Source organism: Gracilinanus agilis, chromosome 3, assembly GCF_016433145.1.
Source record: "Gracilinanus agilis isolate LMUSP501 chromosome 3, AgileGrace, whole genome shotgun sequence".
Taxonomy (NCBI): domain Eukaryota; kingdom Metazoa; phylum Chordata; class Mammalia; order Didelphimorphia; family Didelphidae; genus Gracilinanus; species Gracilinanus agilis.
Window position 1 is genome coordinate 553,371,504 of NC_058132.1, and position 22,549 is coordinate 553,394,052.

Sequence of the window (22,549 nt, forward strand, 5' to 3'; positions counted from 1 at the left end):
CTAATGGACATGATTGCTAAACCAGTGATTTCTGAAATTGTGGAGAATATAGAGGGATCACAGGACTGGAAAGAGCAAATGTTATACTGGTTTTCAAAAATAAAAAGGTGAAGGGGAGAGGATGGAATTTGCAAACAATGGGTTGATGAGCTTGATTTGCATTCCTGTGGAAATTGAAGATGTTTTATTAAAAGCATCATTAGGGAACATTTTTAAAAAGGAAATGGTAATGTCAAAGAAACAGCATGGCTTCATCTAGAACAAGTCATGCGAAACTAACCCGATTTATACTGCCAAAGATAGGAGGCATAACTAACACATTGAATGACAAAGTCAAGATCTACAAAGATTGTGACAGATTAGAAAACTGAACAGAATCTAACAAGGTGGAGTTTAATAGAGATAAATGTAAACATCTTACATTCCAGTTTAACAAATTGGTTTCAAAAATATGAGGTGGGGGGTGTGATATTCACCCCAGAAAGCAGTTAGTTGGACAAAGAACTGGATTATTCTGTGGACTGCAAGATTGATGTGAGTTAGTGTGATATGGAAGCCCCAAAAGCTAAGGTGAGGCAGCTAGGTGGTACAGTGGAGAAAGCACTGCCCTTGGTATCAGGAAGACTCATTTCCATGAGTTCAAATCTGGCCTTAGACACTTACTACCTGTGTTGTCCTGTACAAGTCACTTAGCCCTGTTGAAAACCCAAAATGGGGTCACAAAGAATTGAAAAACTGAGAAACAACAAAAGCTAAGGTAATTTGGAACTGAACTAATTGTGAGTATAAGCTTTTGAGTATAAGCAGCTAATGATCCTGCTGTACTTTGCTTTGGTCAAACCACATCTAGAATACTGAGGTCACTTCTGGGCATCAGATTTTAGGAAAAACATCCAGAGGAAGTTAGCCAGAGGAGGGGAGTGCCTCAAGTACATGCCATATAAAAATCAGTCAAGTAATTATAGATGTTTACTTTGGAGAAGGGATGACTTAGGGGGTATGTGATAGCTATCTTCAATACTAAAAAGACATTTGAAGGTAGAAAAGGAATTAGATTAGTTTCATTTGTCTCCAAAATGTAGAACCAGGAGCAATGAGTAGAGGTTGCCAAGAGGCAGGTTTATTTGTGATATCAAGGAAACTTCTTAATGGTTAGAATTACCCAAAGGTAGAATGGGATTCCTTAAGAGGCAGTGGTTTCTCAAGGTGTTCAAGAAAAAGCTAGATAGTAGAACTATAGTTCTAAATCAGGAAGGGGGAATCAGAGAGGTCATATAGTTCAAGCTCTTTATTTTACAGAAGGGGAAACTGCAATCTTGGGAGTTTGAACAATTTGTCCAAAATTGAAGAGGTTGTAAATATCAAATATTTGAACTCAAGTCCTCTATTATTAGGTCTGTGGGGAAAATGGCAAAAACACATTTGTTGGGAAATCTATTGCCACTTTTCTCAAATTTGTTCAACACCCTATAGGAATGAAGCACTAGTGAACTAATAAGCATCTCACCAGAGACTGTTTTATTTACATTGAAATGAGGTATCATTTCAGGGAAAGTTCTATCACTTTGTAACTTGAAGATGGCCATTCCTATCTTAACATCTCTCCTCTCCTACTTTCTGCCTTTCTCACACTTGTTCTGCCCCAAATTTGCCTAGAGTCAGTAATAAAAATAGTCATCATCACTCTGAGTTAGAGTTTTGAACACAAACAGGTATCGCCAATCTCCCTCAACTAGTTGAATGACAACAGAGCTGCAAGGAGATGTCCTAAGTGCTTGCAAACTTTCCTTGGCTTCACATTCGGACACCTGCCAGTGCCTGTTAACTGTACTGGGAGCCCAGATGCTGTCTGAAGAGCTGTCAGCTGTGCCTCAGAAGGTCAGGGCAGGGTGAGGACCCTGGTTAGCCCCTCTGAACTTACACACACCAGTAGTTATTTAGGGTGAGAGTAGGGGAACTGGAACAGCTGACAGATGCTCATAGTTATAACCTAAGCCTGGTGCATTTCTTACCACTCTCTCATCCCTCTACCATCTCACTTCCTAAACTAACTTAAGGAATTTTGTTGGTCCCCCCCCAATTGATAAATGAGTAAAAGATCTGAACAGATAATTTTCAGATGAAAAAACCAAAGCCATACATATACAGGTATATTTTTTTAATGCTCTAAATTAATACTGATTAGAGAAATGCAAATCATAACAACTCTGAGATATTGCCCCACACCCATCATTCTGGATAAAATGAGGAAATGGCAAAGTGACAGATGTTGGAAGGGATGTGGAAAAATAATGTCCTATTGGTGGAACTATGAACTGATCCAACCATTATGGAAAGCAATTTGGTATTGCAATTTGGAATACCGTGTATACCCTTAGACAGGACCATTACTGGGTCTGTTTCCCAAGAAGACCAGGGAAAAAGGAAAAGAACTGATTATATTCCAAAATGTGTATAGCAGTTCTTTTTATGGTGGCAAAGAATTGGAAACTGAAAGTGTTGCCCATCAATTGAGGAATGACTGAATAAGTTGTGGTATGTGATTGAGATGGAATACTACTGCGCCATAAAAAATCATAAAGACTGATTTTGTAAAAACTTGGAAAAAACTACAAAAGATAATGTACGGTAAGATGAGTAGACCCAGGAAAGCATACACAGTCACAGAATTTAAACTCTGAAAAACTATTAAAGGTCATTTCAACTTTGAGCAATAATGCTTTGAATTGGTGACCACAATTATTACTTATACTTTTCATATATTTTAGTCAAACCATTAATTTAATTCTTTACAAAGAGTAAGAATATTCCTTTTCTTTGTTTACCCACAATGAGGGTAATGCTATTTATAATATGGAAGGGATTAAGCCAACCCAGGACTGAATAAGAATCCCCATTATAACTTACCTAATTGTAAAGACAACAAACTCAACAATACAGAGATAAAAGTATGGACATTGTTAGAGGACCTGGGTTCAAACCTCCGAAATTTACTACCTCTGTGATTTTTGACAAGTTATTAAAACTCTTAGGCCTCATTTTCCTCATCCATGAAATAACAGAGTTGGACTACATGATGTCTGAGGTTCTTCTCAACCTTAGATTTATGATTCTCTGGCAACAAATCCTACATTATCTGGTACATTAGCAAAAGTTATGGATAAAAGAAATATGGCAGAATAGAAAGAATGCTGGATTTAGAATCAGAAGACTCGGTTCAAATCTCATTTCTGATGCTTATGAACCTCTGGTTCACAAAGCTGAAGCCCTCTGGACTTTAGATTCCGTATTGCTAAAATATGGAGGTTGGCCAAAATACCATTTAACTACTCTTTTGCCCAAAGCACTAAAATGCTACGAACTCTCTTAGAACTGCTGCTGTTGATCTATACAAGGTGTGCTATAAAGGTAAAATAAATAACAAAGGGAACTTCTTTGTTCAATGAATTGAAATAGTACTCCACCTCATCTCTCAGAGCAAAGGGGAAAAAACTTTCCTGCTCCATCACAGTGGTGTTGACTCCTTTAGTGGTCAATATGAGAGAAAGTCTGAGGAGGGGTAGTTTCAAGGCACAAGAGATATTGTAGATGTGGATATGTTCTCTCCAATTATCATACCTCTCCCTTACTCCATTCTGAGGTTCTTAAGCTGGGTCACTGAAGTCAGATGACTGAAAAAGAGGAAAAAATAGAAATATAAGCCATCTTATAGGAGATTCTTTACCACAAAATAGTTCTGGCAGGCACCATGGTGGCTCTTATCAAAAGCAGACTTATGAGAGTTATGCTGTGAGCTAAACTTATACATACAGTTGTCCTCCATTTACAATGGTGAATGGGTGCCTATGACATTTTTCCCGTATTTCTGACCTACTCCCAACTCCACCTTAAACACACCAACATTCTGAACCACAACTAAAATGACAATTCCATGGTGGACTTCCATAACTGATGATAGACTCAAGTGAGATCATCTATTCAAGTAGCCTACATCATCTCTAATTCCTTGCCTCATATTCCATCTGCTTGCCTTTGACCTTGGTTATCTCCCATAGCTCCTACTCTAGCCGGCCATCTGTTTTCTTTGTTGATTCTTGGAAGTAATGTCATATTTTTAGATTCAGAGATGGGTAGTCATTCCACATTCCATGAGTGTATGGTTTGGAGGATAATTGGGCAATCAGTAGAGAATCAAAAGTCTTCATGACTTTCAAGTGCAGTTTTAATTCAATAGTTGTACATCTCTTTAATTTATACATCAATAGATTTTTAATTTTTCTCTTAGTTACACGTAGAAAAAATTTTTGACAAACATTTTCTGGTATTTTAGAATTCAGATTGAGATTCCTCTCCCAGTTCAAATCCTTCCTTATATACCTGAGCTTCAACTCTCCTGGCACAAGGCACCTCCTGACAGGCTCAGTTCATTCTCTGTTCTAATCAGGTAACTGTTTATCATCTTGTTTTCCATATCGCTGTGCAAATTATCATTACAAGATGAGTGTTTTGAAGGGTTAGCAGGAGGAAAAATAATCTTTCTATGTTGGGTTGAAAACATGCAGAATGGTTGTCTACTAAAACTATCAATTCACTTTAAAGTTTATGATGAATCACTTTTATATATCATGCTCTCCAATTACCTGTGTTTTATTAATATAAGTATTCATTATGGTGTTGAGTTTACTGGCTCAACAAAGAGAAAGTACAAATCCGAAATCTTTTGAATTGAACATACAGAAAAGATTATTTATTACTTTTATGTATTTACTATGACTCCATCTCTCTTACTATTTTTGGTCTGCTTTGGGTGCCAAGTTGTCTTATATAGCAGATATTTTGGTTTTAATCTCAAAATTTTAAAATGAAACTGTCAGTCCCTAAAAATAAATTTCTTTGCCCCATATAAATTTAACAAGGTGGCACTACTTTGACCACACTAAAATTCCCTCAGCTGCCTAACTAAACCTAACCAGAGTTCCTATTGAGATATTAAAATAAAGGAAAATTGAAAGGTGAACAGGTCCAGCTGAATAGATTGGGGTCTCACGTATGTTGTCCTCAAACAGGGTCCACAGGAATCCAGTTGATTACAGCCAATAAAATCCAATTAGGAGAGAGAGTAAGGACATTGACACACGTGTCCACCACTTTGTGTCTCACCTATAACTCGACCAAACTCCAATCAAAGATCTCTAGATGGTTGTTGATTTCTCCAAAGCAGGATATACAGAGAAAACAGCTAACCCCATCCAAGGGAAAGTCCAGGGAGTAACTGACACTTTGCCAGACACCCACCAAAGTTCTGGAATCTTTTTTCCCCCTCTAGTTGTCAATCACCTTCACTTTGCTAATCTAATTTCCTATAACAATGCCTACTTGTAAGAATGGGATTTGTGCAAGGTGGATGGGACAGGAGGAGCCAGAGAAGGAGTGGCTGACAGTTGGTGACAGTTAAGACCAGAGGGGATTCTGGGAAAGATTCCAGAGGATGAAGGGGAAAAAAAGGACTTCTTGCAGAGGTCTGAGAGAGGGAAGAGGAGAACATCTCAGCCCAATTCCAGTCCTGTGGCTTCCTGAGGATCTTTCTTTGGACATTGATACCCTGAATTCCCTGGTCAAAGGCATCCCATTGCTTCTCACCCAGCAATACTTTAACCATAGATTGAAGTAAGTTTTGGGGACTCCATTTTTGGAGGGATCTCTTAGACTCCTTCACCTATTACCCAACCTTGCTGAAAGACCTTTTCCAGTTTGACTTGCAATTATAGAAAAGGAGAGAAATAGGAAATAGAAATAGAAACTGAAGGAGAAGAGGCAATGGGAGACTCTTAGGAGTGGGAACCCCAAAGGTTCCCACCCAAGTGATGGACCCCATAGAAATAGAGAAGAGGGCACCCCAAAATCCCTCGGTCCTTCACCCCTTTCCCCAATCTCTGTATTGATATTAATGAAAGCCATTCATTAGTCAGATAGCATTCCAGAGTACCTGAGAGACAAGAGAGAGGGGAACCACAGCTTGGTCTGGCTACCTCCATCTTGAAGCCAGACCACTCACTGTAAAGTTGGCTGACCTCGGGGGAGATTTGTGTGAACCCCACCCTCATTCAGAATCAGATTGGGGTCCCCTATACCTCATCTTATAGGGAAGCCTTGCCCCCAACTCCTGTGGGGTGGCACAAGCATCCAGGTCACTGAGTTTCGTGGTGACACCCCCTCAAAGTCTCCTCAGAGTATATTCAGTTGTAGGGGAGAGCTAGAAGAGAGTCTCACCGCACATAGATTCTCTCTATCTCCCCCTCTATCATAACATTAACAACTAGCTCCGTTTATTCTTACAATTTTGGCAGAGCCAGATTAGGTAAAGTACCTAAATAATTCTGAAAAAAAAGCCTCTGTTTGAAACAGACAGCAGCCATTTTTCTCCTATCTACAGCATAGCAAAGGGGACAAACTTAGCAAAGAAAATTTAAAGGCACAGTACCATAGAAATTTTATATTCAAACTGGTAATGGATCCATCAATGGGGAAAATAATTTGTACCATGATGGGAATACAACTTTTTGACTATGATTTATAATTTCTGGATTGTAGTGATCTCAGGCTATATAATGGGAATCCTAGAAATACATGATTCCTGCCAATGGCTAAAGCTAGAAATAGGTTGGGTCTTTGCTTTCATACCAACCACAATTGCAGTTATGATCTCATGCCTCCACTTCTATTGGTCCTTAAAGAATTTAGTACACAAATTGTCAGGACACAAGGAAGATAGCACTGTATTGATAATGACATATAAGGGAAAGGAAATAGCAAAGTTACTTGAAGAGAATGCTCAATTGAAAGAGGGGAAAGGGATCACAGCAGGAGACAAAATAGAAATAACAATGCAAACAACTGAGGCACATACAGACACAACAAAGAAAATAGAGGAAGGGGCAATAGCACCAGCAGTACCAATATTACCAATTAGTGATCACACAATTTTGCAGCCTGATTCTGGATTTCTCCATATAAAAAGACATAAGCCATTCACTACTTCAGGTCTAGATACCCTGAAACAATGAATGCCTGCCTTTTATTTAAATCCCTTCAAGGTCATAAAAGAATTTAAGAGAGCATTAAGACTTTTTGATCCCACATTTTCAGACATTGAAATTCTTCTTTCTGAATTATTTATACCAGCAGAGACAGCACAATTTATTGAAGAGACCCATAGAAACACAAACTTAACATCTTGGCCACAATATTATGAAGATCTAGAATTAAATAGTCATCAAAACTTAGTATACCTAAGAAGAGCTAGGGAAGATCTTGTAGAAGCTATGAAATCCTTTGCTAAGCATCCTGATTCCTGGGGAAAATTCAAAAAATTAAGACATGAAATAAATGAGCACCCCTCAACATATTTAGATAGGCTTGTTGAAGCTGGGGAAACAATTTTGGGGTTCTAAGGCTTAAATGAACCCAACTTGCAGCACATAAGGAAACAGTTTATTAAGGGCAGTTCCCTACCAATTAGAACATATTTTAATTTTCATTGTCCAGGATGGGAATCATTAAGTTTGGAAGACCTATGTAAAACTGCTGCATATGTTCACTTGGGAAATCAGGAAGCCAAAGAATGCAAAGAATCCATTAGAAAAAAAAGATGATATAAAAGATTTAAAGGAGCAATTAAAAGAGGCTAAATCTACCATCAAACAAAAAGAATTAGAGGAAATCAAAAACCTAGCAGCCCTGAACACATATAAAGTAAGGCCTCAGTGCCAACAACTCAGACAAACTAGCAATAACTTTAATAATAATATAAGGTGTTTTCTTTGAGGGAAATTAGGGCATATAGTGAAAAATTGTCACCTCAAAGCCCAACTTAACAGCAACAACAACAAAAGAAGCAATTACAATAATACATACACAAAATCTAGATACAACACTCACAAGAGAGAAAACAAATGTGATCATAATTGTGCATCATCTAGTCAGCATGCTCCTGACCTGCAGACTATGCAAAAATACATAGATCAGGGTGAAAAACCACTTTATTCCCCAGTACTGATGGGAAAACAAGATACCTTATGATGCCAGGAAACAGCCCAAACACATAAGGGAAAGCCCAATGGGTGTGACAATGGGAAAAGACATAAAAACCATAATATCAGAGATTTTGGCATGTAAGTACACTATGGACATGGAAAAGCAAAGATTAAATCTAGAGATCAAATAGAAGAAGAGAACCAAATGATTAGGGATGCAATAGAAATCAAAAACAGAATTTATGGGATAAAAGACAATGATTCAGAGAGAAAGGACGAAAATACAAATGCATGTACACCAGACTTTAAACCAAACATAATGACTATAGCACTAACTAATGATAAGGAAATTGCATCATGTGAAATACCGGTAACAACAGATTTAAACTTAAAATCCTCAACACTTAATGACAAGAAGGTTCCAGATATACAAGAACATAGCATAAAGATAGAACATACACGAAAAGATCAACTAATGACAAATCTAAATGCAACAGTTCAAGAGATAAGCTTAAATGGGCGTTCTGAGCAGTTTCACACACAGACAGACAATGATATGAAAGAAACTGCAAAACAACTTACAATCAAGACCATTGGGAAGGAAAGAACATTATCCTTAAGCACTGACACGAGCAAACCTCCAAGAGTCTTGGCACATGAAAAGGTTAACAGAGAAAAGAATTGCATTGACATATTAGGACATTCAAACTTAAACCCAACAGTAAAAGACTTTAAGCCAAAAACATCTCTGAGAAAAACCTTGATTCAAAAACATCAAAACTTACAAGCTTCTGTTACTTCAGGAATGCCTCCACCTAGAGAGAACTCTAAATGCTTAAGAGATAACCAAATAGAGGAATCACTCACACAGAACAATGAATCAATCCATAAAATAATACAGCCAAGCCAGGGTAACAATCAAGATAACAACATGTTAATGCCATACAGAAACAACAATGTAGAGGAAGCAAATGCATTGCAAGACCAAAATGCATTGCAATCTGAGGGTCTAAAGCCAGAACAAAGAGTGGTCACCTTACAACAGGAAGTGGAACTGGGGTATACAGAGATAGAGGCTCCAAAGATTCAAGTGAATCAAAAAACAGAAACAGCTGAACCCATGAGCCAAGTTAACCAAGAAACAGAAAGCAAAGAACCACACATGACTAGCATGCTACCAGAAAATGACTTAGCAGATATGGACATAGAAGTAATTTTAGCATTAAATGTAATTAATACCAAGCCATCACAACCATATACAGACTCTGATGACATGAATTCTGATGATGAAGAGGAAATGAAAAGACTATATCGAGAAGCAAATGTACCAGTAATCACAGTACCAGACATAGGTATTAAGGAAAGACGTGAGTGGCTATGCTTCATACATGTACTGGATGACTAATCAATCAAAAGTACAGAACACCTAAAGTAAAGTCTAAATACAGAAGGATTACAAGCAAAATGTGGAGTAGACTATAGCAATGAAAACATTATATATACATGGAATCAAAGCAATATTGGATTGCTAGTTCCACAATAGAGAACATTATCCATCCAAAAGGAAAGCATATGTAAGTGGATATTGATCCACAAAACCTAGCAAAATCATTGCAAAACACAAAATCATTGAAAAACATCTGAAAGTACATAAAACATACACATACAAACAATCGATTGACATTACTGACAAAGCATCACAATCCACACTGTTCCTGTATCCAGACCAGAGAGCCTGTCTGACAACATGTATGATGACAGACAACACGTGATAGAGAAACAGAGAAGGGGAAAAGCATCAAGAGAAGAAAAGAAAATCGAGAAAATCACCAAGAAGAAAAATGCAAGAGGACTTGAAAAGACATTGTGAAAAAACTTTTGAACTTTGAACTTTGCAAAAATGGACAACTACACAAAGAAGAAGACAGAAGGAAACGATTTCTGTAAGACTGGTACGGTGATAGCACAAAAAACGCAAATTAACCTCACACTTTAGGGATAATGCAACCACAGTACATAGCATCAAGATACAAGAGAAATTTACAGGCAACTTGAAGAAAATTGACAACTTTGAAAACAAGAGTGAGTGTTTTGCATGCACAGTACATAAAGAGAACACAAAACACAACACAAAACTGATATTTAGTCGAGACCTTGTGTAAATAAGGGAGTGTCTTAAGATTGTGAAAATGCAAAATGTGTATATATATATATGCATATATATATATGTGTTTACGTATATATATATGTATATATTATAAATAGATGCAAGTTCCATAAGATTTTAACCACATAAGAAAATCAAGTCATTTTCTTGTCTGGTTAACATTGATATGCAGAACTAATGCTTGTGCAAATGTATAGTAGTGTAAATAATGTAAATTTTATATATATATGTAATACAGGTTGGAAAAGTAGAGTAGAATTGTAAATAATAGTACCTAACCATGTAGGTACTAAAGTATACTAACAATTTAGCAGATTATTAAAACAATAGACATAGGGAAAGTGAAGAAAGGGTTAGGGAAGTTTAAAAAAAAATTTTTAGTGAGCTAGTGCAGGGAAAACATAAGAATAAAATATTTAATTGTTGTTGGATAGAGATCTAAGAATACTAACATGCTAAAAGAGATTCTCAATATAAAAACTAACATTGCATTTAAAACATAGGTAGTTTAAACATAATTTGATAACAGCTAAGAATAATAAGATAGTTGTATTGAATTACTTGATAGATACATATTAAAAGTAGAAACAAATTAAAACTCTGTTAAAATCATAGATGGAATCTTTTTTTCCTTTGGCTGTCAATCACCTTCACTTTGCTAATCTAATTTCCTATAACAATGCCTACTACATTCTGGACATGTTTCAGGCAGTGGATATGCAAAGAAAAAAAATGAACCAATCCCCCTACAGTGAGCAATCTATAGGGAGAAGCAACATGTACTTAAATACATGTTTATACAAAACAGGATTACAGAAAATAAATATAGAAAAAATACAAGGTAATTGGGGAGGGTAAATGCACAAAGAGCAAGTAATATCAAGAAAAGTCTCACATTGGTAGAGCATTTTACTTTGGGGCACACTGGGAACTTTCTTCAAGGAGTCTAAAATTCCCTCTGACCTCAATTCCTCATCTATAAAAATAAAGAGTTTAGATTATATGACCTCTATGATCTTTTCCAGCTCAAAATTTATGATCTCCACCCTAACAAGACCTTTAGTATCCAACCATCACCTTATTTAGAGACTGATAATGCCACAGATCCCATTCTCTGGTGGTACTACCATATTATCGGTATCATTATCACTGTGAGCTTTGTAGGGTTCCCTCTTGATTTTATTGTTATTTAGTCGTATTCAGACTAACTCCTTGTGACTTCATTTTGGATTTTCTTGGCAGAGATACTGTAGTGATTTGTTATTTCCTTCTCCAGCTTATTTACAGATGAGGAAACTGAAAAAAAGAAGGTTAGGTGACTTGCCCAGGATCACACAGTGAGCAAGTATCTAAGGCAGGAGTTCAATTCAGATCTTCCTAATTTTAGATCGGGAGCTTGATCCACTGTGCCTCCTAGTTACACTCTTGATTTTGTAATGTCTCTAACATTCTCTACTATGTGTTAAGGGCTCTGACCTTACCTGTTTTTATCATTTTTCTCATTTATTTCTATTTTATTGAGGAGAGTATTTCAAACCTAAATCAATATTAATTTATTAATTGCCACCTATCTCATCTTTAACAGTTTTTTCTCTTTTATGTAATTAATCAATATAGCAAGGGAAGAAAATAACTTGAGTCAAAGTAGAGTAGGACTGCAGACAGAGTCCAGATGGGTTAAGGATAAATACACCTGGAGATAAGTGTAAGGAGATTATCATTTTTGTTGCTTGTCAGGAATGTAGTACAAAAATCACCAGCCCTAAACGGGTCTCTTCTCAATCTTGCTCCTGAGCTAATTTACATGCCAATCAGTGGGCATGATAGGATTGAAGCAGATCCTTTCACCAATGCCCTAGCTAGGGTATTGGTATTTTTGCTAAATGGAGTCTCTGAGATGATTTGAAGAAAAAGTCAGTGTTCCAGGGACAAGATATGAATTAAAAGGAATTCTAGATAGCTAGGTGGCACGGTGGATAGAGCAAGTGGGCTAGAGTCAGGAAAATTCACTTATTAACTGTGTAATTCTGGGAAACTCACTTAACCCTGTTTGCATCAGTTTCCTCATCTGAAAATAAAACGGAGAAAGAAATGGCAAACCAGTCCTGTATCTTTGCCAAGAAAAGCCCAAATGGGGTCACAAAGAGTTAAACACAACTGAAAATGACACAACAAAAGGAAATTTGGACCCTGATTCAGATTAGCATTTAGACTGAGGTACCCAAGAAAAAGAATTGAAAAGATGGACTTAAAATTATTTTTTTCCAGATTGCATTTTGATATAATTTTTTATACTCACTTTCTGACATTTTATAATCCATGTTCTCTCACTCTCTCACACCCTTCTCCCCTCCCCCAGGAAGATGTTATTATATAATACATATTTCCATGTTCATCATTTTATGAAACATGATACATATTGCTTTCAGCAGAGGAAAATTAATGGAAGAAACAAAATGAAGAATGGTATATTTCAAACTGCATTCAGATGCCATCTGTTCATTTTATGATGTTGGATATCCTTTTTTATCATGAGTCCCTAGAAGTTGTCCTGGATCCTTGCCTTGTTGAAAATAGTTAAGTCATTTGCAGTTGATCATCATATTATTGTTGTTACCATGTATAACGTTCTCTTAGTTCTTCACTTTGCATCACTTCACATAATCTTTTCAGATTTTGGGGGGATCATCCTAGTTGTCATTTCTTATGGAACAATGCTATTTCATTACAATCATATACCATAACTTGTTTAGCTATTCCCCAGCTGATGGACATTCTTCAGTTTCCAGTCCTTTGCCAACACACAAAGAACTGCTATAAATATTTTTGTACAAATAAGTTCATTTCTCCTATATTTAATCTCTTTAGGATACAGACCCAGTAGCAGTAGACTTTAAAATAGATATAGCTTTTTCTGTTAAGCTGACTAGATGTGATTGTCTCGGAATTATTCCTAATCATATTGTTACTTTGTTTTCGTATCATGAAAGAGCTTTCAACTATCAAGTTAAAGGGCTAGCAGATAAAAGATTCCTCCCCTGGAAGATAGTAGCCAAAAAGGGAATGGTAAAAAAAAAATTCTGCCATAGCAGCAGCATCAGTGGTACCCATCAAAGATTAGATGCCCAAGCAGTATAATCATCCAATGAGGATCAGAACCAACAGCAAAAAAACAAAACAAACAAACAGAAAACTCCAAAAGCAACAGAAGCATTTAGCAAAGAAAAACACAGCAGACAGAACAGAAAGGCAGAGAACCCCAACTCAATAGAAAATGTCATTCAACCAATGACATCACTGGAGAACCCTGGGAACCCTGAAGTGTGAGAAGTGTGAATAACCTCAGATAGATGCCCCAGACACATGTATCTTGCCCTTATATGCTTGTCCTTCCATCCATGCGAGACATGTTCCCTACATGGGACATTTTTTCCCTTCTTCCTCAATGGTGATGTGGTGTTATTATTTTTTCCCTCTTCCCCAATGGTAATGAAGTATTATTATTGTTTGTTCTTTGTTTTGAGGATCAACAGCATCACAAAGTTTTGACTTGAGCTTAAATTGGATTTAAATGAGGCAAAGCTGCCCAAAGTCATCAGCTTCATTCTTTCTCCCAGAGTCAACAAAGTCCAGTGGCAAGACAAAAATCAGGATGACTAGCCACAGCCTGGGATGCAGTAGATGACTGTAGCATCTTCAGTATTTGACCAAGCTCTAAGCACTCTACTTGACCTGCTTTAGCCATTTTCATAGCTGTTGGAACAAATTGTTCTTATCTGTTCATTCCATCAGAAGAAGTCTTCACATGCTTGGGGCCACTAAGTCACTGATGGGTTTGCCTGTCAGCTACCCTCAACCTGGTTTAGGTTATCTACTGGGACAGTTTCACCTTTATGTGGCTGCTGTGCATGTACATAGTACTCCTTTGCTGGAAACTATAAAGAACAATTCACAGACATCAAAGAGAATCTTTGCCCTTTAAGAATTTGAAAGACGATGTCATCATAGACAGATGTAAGCATAGATGTGCAGATGTGCATACAACTTCCATTGGAAATTGATCATTAAAGACAGAAATTGATCATTAAAGACATCTCCAGATTAATATTGTTATTCGACCTTAGTCTCCAGTAAACTGAAATGTAAGCCCAGCATCTATTATTTTAAATATATGGTGATGCTTTCCCCAAAATATACTTTTTTAGTGAAATTCTTATTCAAATGGAAAAATTAACTTAAAGCCCCATAGAGCACATCATAGGTTTGTTCCACATAAAACAGCCAAGTAGGAGGCATTAGTTTAATTCCTATGCTAATTATAATCTCATAGCATTGTTACTTGGGATCAAACTCTTGATTAAGATTTGTTTAAATAAATATGAAGAAATCAAAAGTGTTTGTAGCACATTTGGAATTCCTGGGACATGCCAATCAGGGATCCTCATCACCTCAGTGAATCTGGCTAAGCAAAATCTCTTCTTAGAAGGGAAATACATATGTAAAGGCAGTGGCCAACAATTAAGTTCCAAAGGAGGGTGAAAAGATAAGAGTAAGAACCAAGAAAAATTATTAAATGGAACAGGCCAAGGAGTACTCCAAAGGAAGGAAGAAAGAGAGAAAGAGATTCTAAAAGTAGCTAGCATTTACATGGTACTTTTAGGTCTGCAAAGCATTTTACAAATATTATTTCATTTTATACTCACAACAAGTAGGTGCTATTATTATCCCCATTGTAGGTGAGGAAACTGATGCAGACAGTGATTCAGTGACTTGCTGGTACAATATCATTTATGTCACTTAACTAGATTGTTTAATAAAGGTGTTCAATAAATGCTGAATGAATAAATGGTTGGATCAGTAAATGAATGAATGAAAGGAGTGAAGCTAAAATCATGCAATGTTAAAACAAGCACACAATTCATCATGGCCTAAGATTTAGAGTTGACAGTGATATGTGAGCTCACCTAATCCAATCTGGCAATTCTTAAAAATGGAAACTGAGGCAAGGATACTTTCCCAAGTATGACAAGAGAATAGATGAACAGAAATAGGAAGTTGCAAAGTCAGAGTTCATATCTAAGGTTTCTAAATTGCATGCCTTTCACTATTCAGTTTGGGGTAGGGGTAGCAGCAAGACCAAGAGGTGATCATCAGTCAAACTGGTTTTATGGTTAAATGGACAAAATCTACCTCCAAACTAATTACTGGTGGAGGAGGAAGAGATAAAGAGGAGGGAGAGAGGGAAATTGTAAGAGAGATGAATTATGGCTATGTGTAAGGAAGAGAGGACTTGGCCATCAGAACAACATTAAGCCAGAACAGAAAACCACATTGTGCAATAATTCATTTTCTTTAATACCAGCTGCTTACTTCTTCAAGACAATGTCACTGTTTTTTTTTAAAGAATGTTTCCTGATGCCATATAAAATATTTTACTAGACAAAGAGTTGGGGAAACAGGAAGCAAAGTTTACTGTTTTTCCAACACTGGAAAATCCTTATATTATGAACAAGCATTTATCTTTGCCATTTGCTAAATTCCGTAGTTGAATATATCTCAAATAATTCTTCTATTCAAAATCCATGACTGTAAAATGGAAATAAAATAATTTCAAAAGTTTTTAAAGATCACATAAGAAGTATTTATGAGCAGTGAAATGTGTGTTTTTTTGTTTTTCAAAAAAAATAACTTCAAGATTTTGTTCTTAGCTTTGGCTCTAAATTGATCAAATTGTGTGAAGTAAGATTTGCTATTTCTCTAAAGCATTAGACAAAACCTTACATTGGAAATCTCTCAAAGTTCACAAGTTTGTTCGGCGCCAATCCAGCTTACATGTATTATTGGATGTCAGTAAAAGTGTGATAAATGGACACCTAAATGAATGGCATCCAGCTATAAGGAGGCTACCATTAACCTGACTCAGACCCCAAAGTGACTTACCTGTGTTGTTTCCAAGCTGTTTACATTAAGAAAATTGAAGTAATTTTGCTCTTTCATGTCAATTACTAGTACTTTTGCATACTTTATAAAAATTCCAGGGGAAAAAAATGTACTTGGCATTTTTTCATACTAAGTTAATGAGGACTTTATGTAAATTAGCTTTCCTTCGTATTTTCACAAAGCAAATGTATGAAACAAACATTTGACTTGTTCTATGGTTTAAGAAAAGTTATGTTAACTTTATAGATTGTTGCAGTGTCTATGTGGTCATATGCTGAAGAATTAATTTAGCTTTTAAGTTCAGGCAGAACTCTAAATGAGCTCTAAAGTTACCGAAGTCATGAGCATATAAAACATAACACCAGGAAAATCTTGGTGTTGTATACCAAATTTTATCTGCAGGGAAAAAAATTCGCAGAGATGGGGAGGTACATTGATCTATATGTATTACAGTTTTTAATCTAGTACTAGCATTCCAAGAGAGATGTCCAAGTTCTGATACTAAATAAGAGGTCAGAAATTTCTTTCCAAAACTGTAAGAGAAACTACTGCCTTCCTACAAATTCATTCTGGAGAGAAATCACTGAATACATAATGAATATAAAATGTCATTCCCCCAAGGGCAGTGACTGTCTCACTTTTATATTGATGTATTCCACATTTTGCCCAACAGTCCTTGGCACATGTTTATTGAACACTTAAATACTTAATTGTTTGTTAATTGGCTGATCTATAATATCAAAAGGACAACATCAGAATTTCCAGATTTCAAATAAAGGGAAGAAAGGACCTGTAATTGGTACCAAGAAATATTATTCAAATCCTTGCTTTAATACTGAATCCAAAGGAATCTTCTTTGTCCTCATTCTTGACATATCTGCTGCATTTAACTATATTAACAACCTTCTGCTCCTGGATATTCCCTCTTGCCATGGTTTTACTGATAATGCTCTCTCCTGGTTCCCCTCCTATCTTTCTGACAGCTTTTCTGTTTCCTTTGTTGGAATCATCCTATGTGTAAATGAACTTCTGGGTTTTCTTCTTTCTATACACTTTCAATTGATAACTAAATCCTCCCAACTTTCTGATCTATCGAGGGTACTACCAGATTTCCTGTAATGCATGTCCATAATCTTATTATCATGTCTATCTCTTAGGTGCCAGGACTTATTGGTTCTATCTCCAAATCTCTCATCTACATCCTCTTTTCTCCACTCATACACAGGGTTGTGACAAGGACCAAATAAGGCAGTATATGTGCAATGCAACATAAGTTTCAACTACTTTTACCATCTCATTATAAAAAAAGAAAGAAACAATGAATTTATAGTCCAAGGACATGGATTCAAATCCCATCTTTGTGAATTCAACAAACATTGTTGAAAGCCTAGTATATATAAGGCATTGGGGATATAACTATAAAAAAATGACAAAATATCTGCCCTCAAAGAGCTTATATTTTATTTTCTGTTTGCTTTGTTTCTTAACTGTGTGACTATGGGAAACCTCTGAACTTTAATTTGGTTTTTTTAATTGAAGGGATTAGACCAAATTATTTTTATGAGGCCCCTTCTAGTTCTAAACAATTTATCTTATACATTAGAACTGAAAAAATAGTTCATTGGGGAACTGGTCAGTGAGAACCTAGTCAGAGCAAATTAATATTCCCTGCCTACTTTGGGCCTTTATGGACCTTTTGGGAATCATCTTCTAACCATAATAGACTAAGGGGCTAGTGATATATGATGATGAATTTTGTGAAAATTTGTCTATGAGATGGTATATTAAAGAAAGTTAAAAAGTCTGACTACTCTCCCATTTACTAAGATCCATAATTCCATCTTAAAGTATAATTCATTTGGCAGAGTGGAATGTGTTGGTAGGCATCTTGAGGAGAATAGTTTCATTTCCAGATTTATATCCCCAGCATAGTGTTTAAAATATTGTTGTTCGGCCATTCAGTCATAATCTATTTTTCATGATCTCATGGACCATTGCACACATGGCCCTTCTATACTCCACCATCTCTTGAAGTTTGACAAAGTTCATATTTAATGTTTCCATGACCCTCTGCCACTTCCTTTTCTTCTTTTGCTTTCAATCTTTTCCAACATTAGAGACTTTTCCAACAAGTCCTATCTTCTCATTACATGGCCAAAGAATTTAAGCTCCAGCTTCAGGGTTTGTCCTTTCACTGAATAGTCTGAATTAAATTTTTTAAGTGGCATTAACTAATTTGATCTCCTTACTGTTCAAGGGACTCTCAAAAGTCTCCAGCACTCACCTCTACCACACACTAGTTGGTGACTTTGGGCGAGTAGCTTGATAAACTCTGTAGTTCATATTTTTGCCCCCTGTGATAGGAAAAACAATACTTATATTACATATCTCACAAGAATATTGTGACAATGAAAATGAGATAAAGAATTAAAGAAAGTGTTCATTGTAAAATGCAACATAAATATAAACTATTGTTATTTACACTCTAGCTGAGTTTGGGAACAGTTCTTTAGATTTGGTATTGCTAGGTATAGGAAAAGAAAGCCAGAGGGTATAGAATGCCTGGCAGGAAGAAAGATGCGCCTCCCAGGAGATAAAGGGCATCAAAAGAGGAGGATGGATTATTGGAGACAAACTTTGCCTACTTCAAATTTTGCCTAGGGCTGGTCTCGCCTGTAATCATCACCTGAAATAGTACACAGAGGGTTTCAGGTGACAGCTGGTTTCAGTTGGGAATCTGGGATGGAGGAAGAGAGATGGAATTTTTTTTGTTCTTCTGGAGTACATGAAGGTGAATTGTTATACTCCCTCCTCTGCTTCCCACCTCCTGCCTGTACAGGGAAAAAAATATGTTATAGGCTCCAATTAGCCTTCAAAACAGATGTCTTTTAAAATCCAATATTTTATAGCAGAGAAGATGGCAGTTAAACTTTTTAAAAAGCAACAAGATTTGCTATTCTTAATCTAAGTAAATCAGTAGGGAATATTTTTAAGATAAGGAAATTAATTAAGTCAGAATTTATTCTGGATTGGCTTCAACAGGGCCCTCTAAAAGTTAAAAGATAACACTAAAAGGAGCAGAAGAAAACAATTAATTTTAAGTGATATAATTTTTGTTGATACTTTTTGTTTTTATATCACTTTTATTTCTAAATATATCCCTTCCCCTTCTCTACCTAGTAAATTTTTCTTTTAATAAAAATTTTAAAAGAAAGAGGAAATAAGCATTTTATAAAACTAACCAAGACACCCCAAAATAATACAATATTACTTCACCATCAGCAATAATAAATATGAAGGATATGGAGGAGTATAGGAAGACTTATATGAACTGATGCAAAAAGAAGTAAAGCCAACAATGTAAAGAAATATAATAATTACAACATTGCATATGGAACATCAATAGCCCTAAATAATGGCTAATTATAGTGGCCAACTTTGACCTTAAGAGCTTCCTTAAGAAGAGGGGAAAAAATGAAACTCTTTTCTTTGCAGAGAGAGGTTCAGACTCAGCAGATGTGTTAGTTTTGCTGAACTACTCCCTCACATCCATCTTTCCTTCTTTGTATTCTGTTAGATATATTTGGAATTGACAATAAGTTAAAAACAAAAGAGATCACTAATTTTTTTAAATCAACCACCATATCAACTGAGTCCTCTAAGTATGTATTATTCTCTTTTTGGAATGAAGGAATAAAAGCATATTTTCTTATTTCAACTCTTCTCTGAGACCAAGTTTGATAACTATAATTATACTATGAAACCCATTAATTTTAGAAACAACACCTGATGTTCTTATTGCATATATCTTGGCTTTCTGAGACAATGTTTGCATTTCCCATTTACGATCCCATTAATAGTTTTAATATCCTCAGGAGAACTGTAAATGAAGCCATTCTTTTGTAAGATGTGAAAGCTAAGATATATAGTAATTAGATCACATTAAAGAACATTAAGACTAGAAGAAAACTTAGAGGACATAGGATTATGAAATCCTAGAGTTAAAGTTGGCAGGGACCTTAGATATTATCTAGTCTTCATTTTACAAATGAGGAAATTGAGGCATGAGGAGAAGGGAAGAGTTTTACCCAAGGTATCATAGATAGAAAACATCATAGTTGCAACATAATGCAGATCTAGTACTTTTATTTTACTAACAAAGAAGTCAAAGACAGAAGGATGAAGGAATTTACTTGTTAATTTTAAAAATAAATGTTGTTGATATCTCTTGTTTTTACATCACCCTTATTTCCCAATGTATCTCTCTCCAATCTATCCCTTCCCCCTTTTTTTTTCTACTCCTCCTCTCAGGGATCCCAAACCAAAAAACCAGCAAATCCTTTCCCAAGGGTTTTTGGTGTTGAGAGGAAAATAGTTTCCCCAAGAAAGGAGAAGCTCCTTTAAAACTCTTCTGTTGCAACTCTCAACTTGTCTCCTTTGAAATTTAATCTACTCTGTTCTTCAATAACCACCCAATTCAAAGATCTTCCACCTAGTATTCCCTTTGCTCCTTCTCTTCAACTTAGCAACTCTACCTCTTTGGCTCTCTTCCATCCCCTCCTGGGGTCTCATTCAGAATGATATTTTTAACTGATTGGCTCACAGCTCAGTGTTTCTTATTGCTTCTTGAAAGGTGAGATCAGAGTAAAGGCAATTTTCATGGACTGGGAGGAGACCAGTCCAAAGCTAGATTAACTCAATAGAAAACAGTGTACGAGCTTTGTGTGTGGCATGTCTGTATATTCTAAAAACAAAGTCTATGAAAATTGTCAAAAGAGTGCATCAAGGGCATAAGAAACTCATTCTTTCTAAAATGTAAGGAAAAAATAAAATCTCCATCCCTGCTACCTCAAAAAATCTCCTAGTCAATGAGCAATTATTAAATGTTCACTATGTCAATACTATTATGAGTACTGTGGATATAAAGGTTTTACCTTTTAATATCCCTGTTTTCAACGACATTTTCACATTTTAATCAGGAGATACTGCAAGTAACTATGTACGTGTAAAATATATTAAGTATAAATGGAAGGCATTGGGGATGGGGAGAACTAGGAAAATGAGCAGGTAGAAGGTGAGATTTGAGCTGTCTAGAAGGAAGATAGGGAATCTTGGGGCCATAGGTAAGGAGAAAAAGAGTTCCAATGACAGGCAACAACCAGTGCAAACATAGAATCTGGAAATGGAGTCCTCTGTGCTAAAAACAGCAAGGAGAATATTATATAGCTGGATTGTAGAATATATTTAAATGTAAGAAGACTGGAAAGGTAGAAGAGGTCTAAACAAACAAACAAGAACAACAAAATGTGTGTGTGTGTGTATATATATATGTATATATATACATATATATTATACATAAATATTATATCCTGGAGATCTCTAATCACCAAAATAAATAGTTAGGCACTTGACTTTAAAAGGAAATTTATGTTATTGGTAAATTCTGAATCTCAGACTGATTTCTCCAGTCCAATTATTTTTCAGAGATCACAAAAGCTTGAATCAAACTTGAAAGTCATAAAGTCTGAAATCCTCATTTAAACCACACTCCATAAAGGTGAAGTCATTTGTCCAAAGTCATATCCTTAGTAAGTATCTAAGGCAGAATTTAAATGTGGGTCTTCTTAGTTCGAATTTAGCTCTCTCTAAACTATGCCATCCTGGCCCCCATTCCAATACTATTTTCACACAAAGTACAGAAACACTACAAAATCTCACAGAAACTAACAGTGATGGGAAAGAGATTGGCCTAATGTACACATTAGAAAAACAAATCATATGACAAATGAATGCTGCCTGAATTATGACATACAGTTGGATGGCAATTCCATTGAGTTAATCCATCAATGTATTTATCTTGGATAGATGGTGTGAATAGGTAATAAGATAGAAATGAATTGAATAAAATGAGCAGATTGAGGCTAGTGACATTTGAGAAACTCTATATTATTATCCTGAGGTCAGGGGTAGGGAAGGGAGGTTAGTAAAGTCTAATTAGGCAATTATTAATTAATAATTAATTATTAAAAATATTAACCCTCCAGGATGTCACTGCAAGGACAAACCCCCTCATTTGGAACATTCAACAGAATAAATGTTTATCTCATATATGCTTGTGATTATATGCTAAGATTCTAGAAGGGCTCATGTTGACTGCCTGTCATTATAACATGACTATGTATATAACACTATTGATCTATGCTATAATTTCTGATGTTTATAATGCTATTGAAATATGTTCAAATGTTTGTGTTTTCCATGTAATTTTTTTCAAGAACTAATTTTTTTAAATCAGCAGAAATTGTGGTGGGATTTGGAAAAGATCACTCTGATTTGTTGCTTGAGAAATGGGACAAAGATAACCAATCATTGCAACCTTCTCCAACTAGTCTGGCCATTGCTGTTTGCA

General features: G+C 35.9%; 1 pseudogene; it reads left to right on the plus strand.

The window, feature by feature from the left end:
- Positions 1 to 1,740: 1,740 nt before the first annotated feature.
- Positions 1,741 to 22,549, plus strand: part of LOC123241838 — a 51,401-nt pseudogene continuing 30,592 nt past the window's right edge.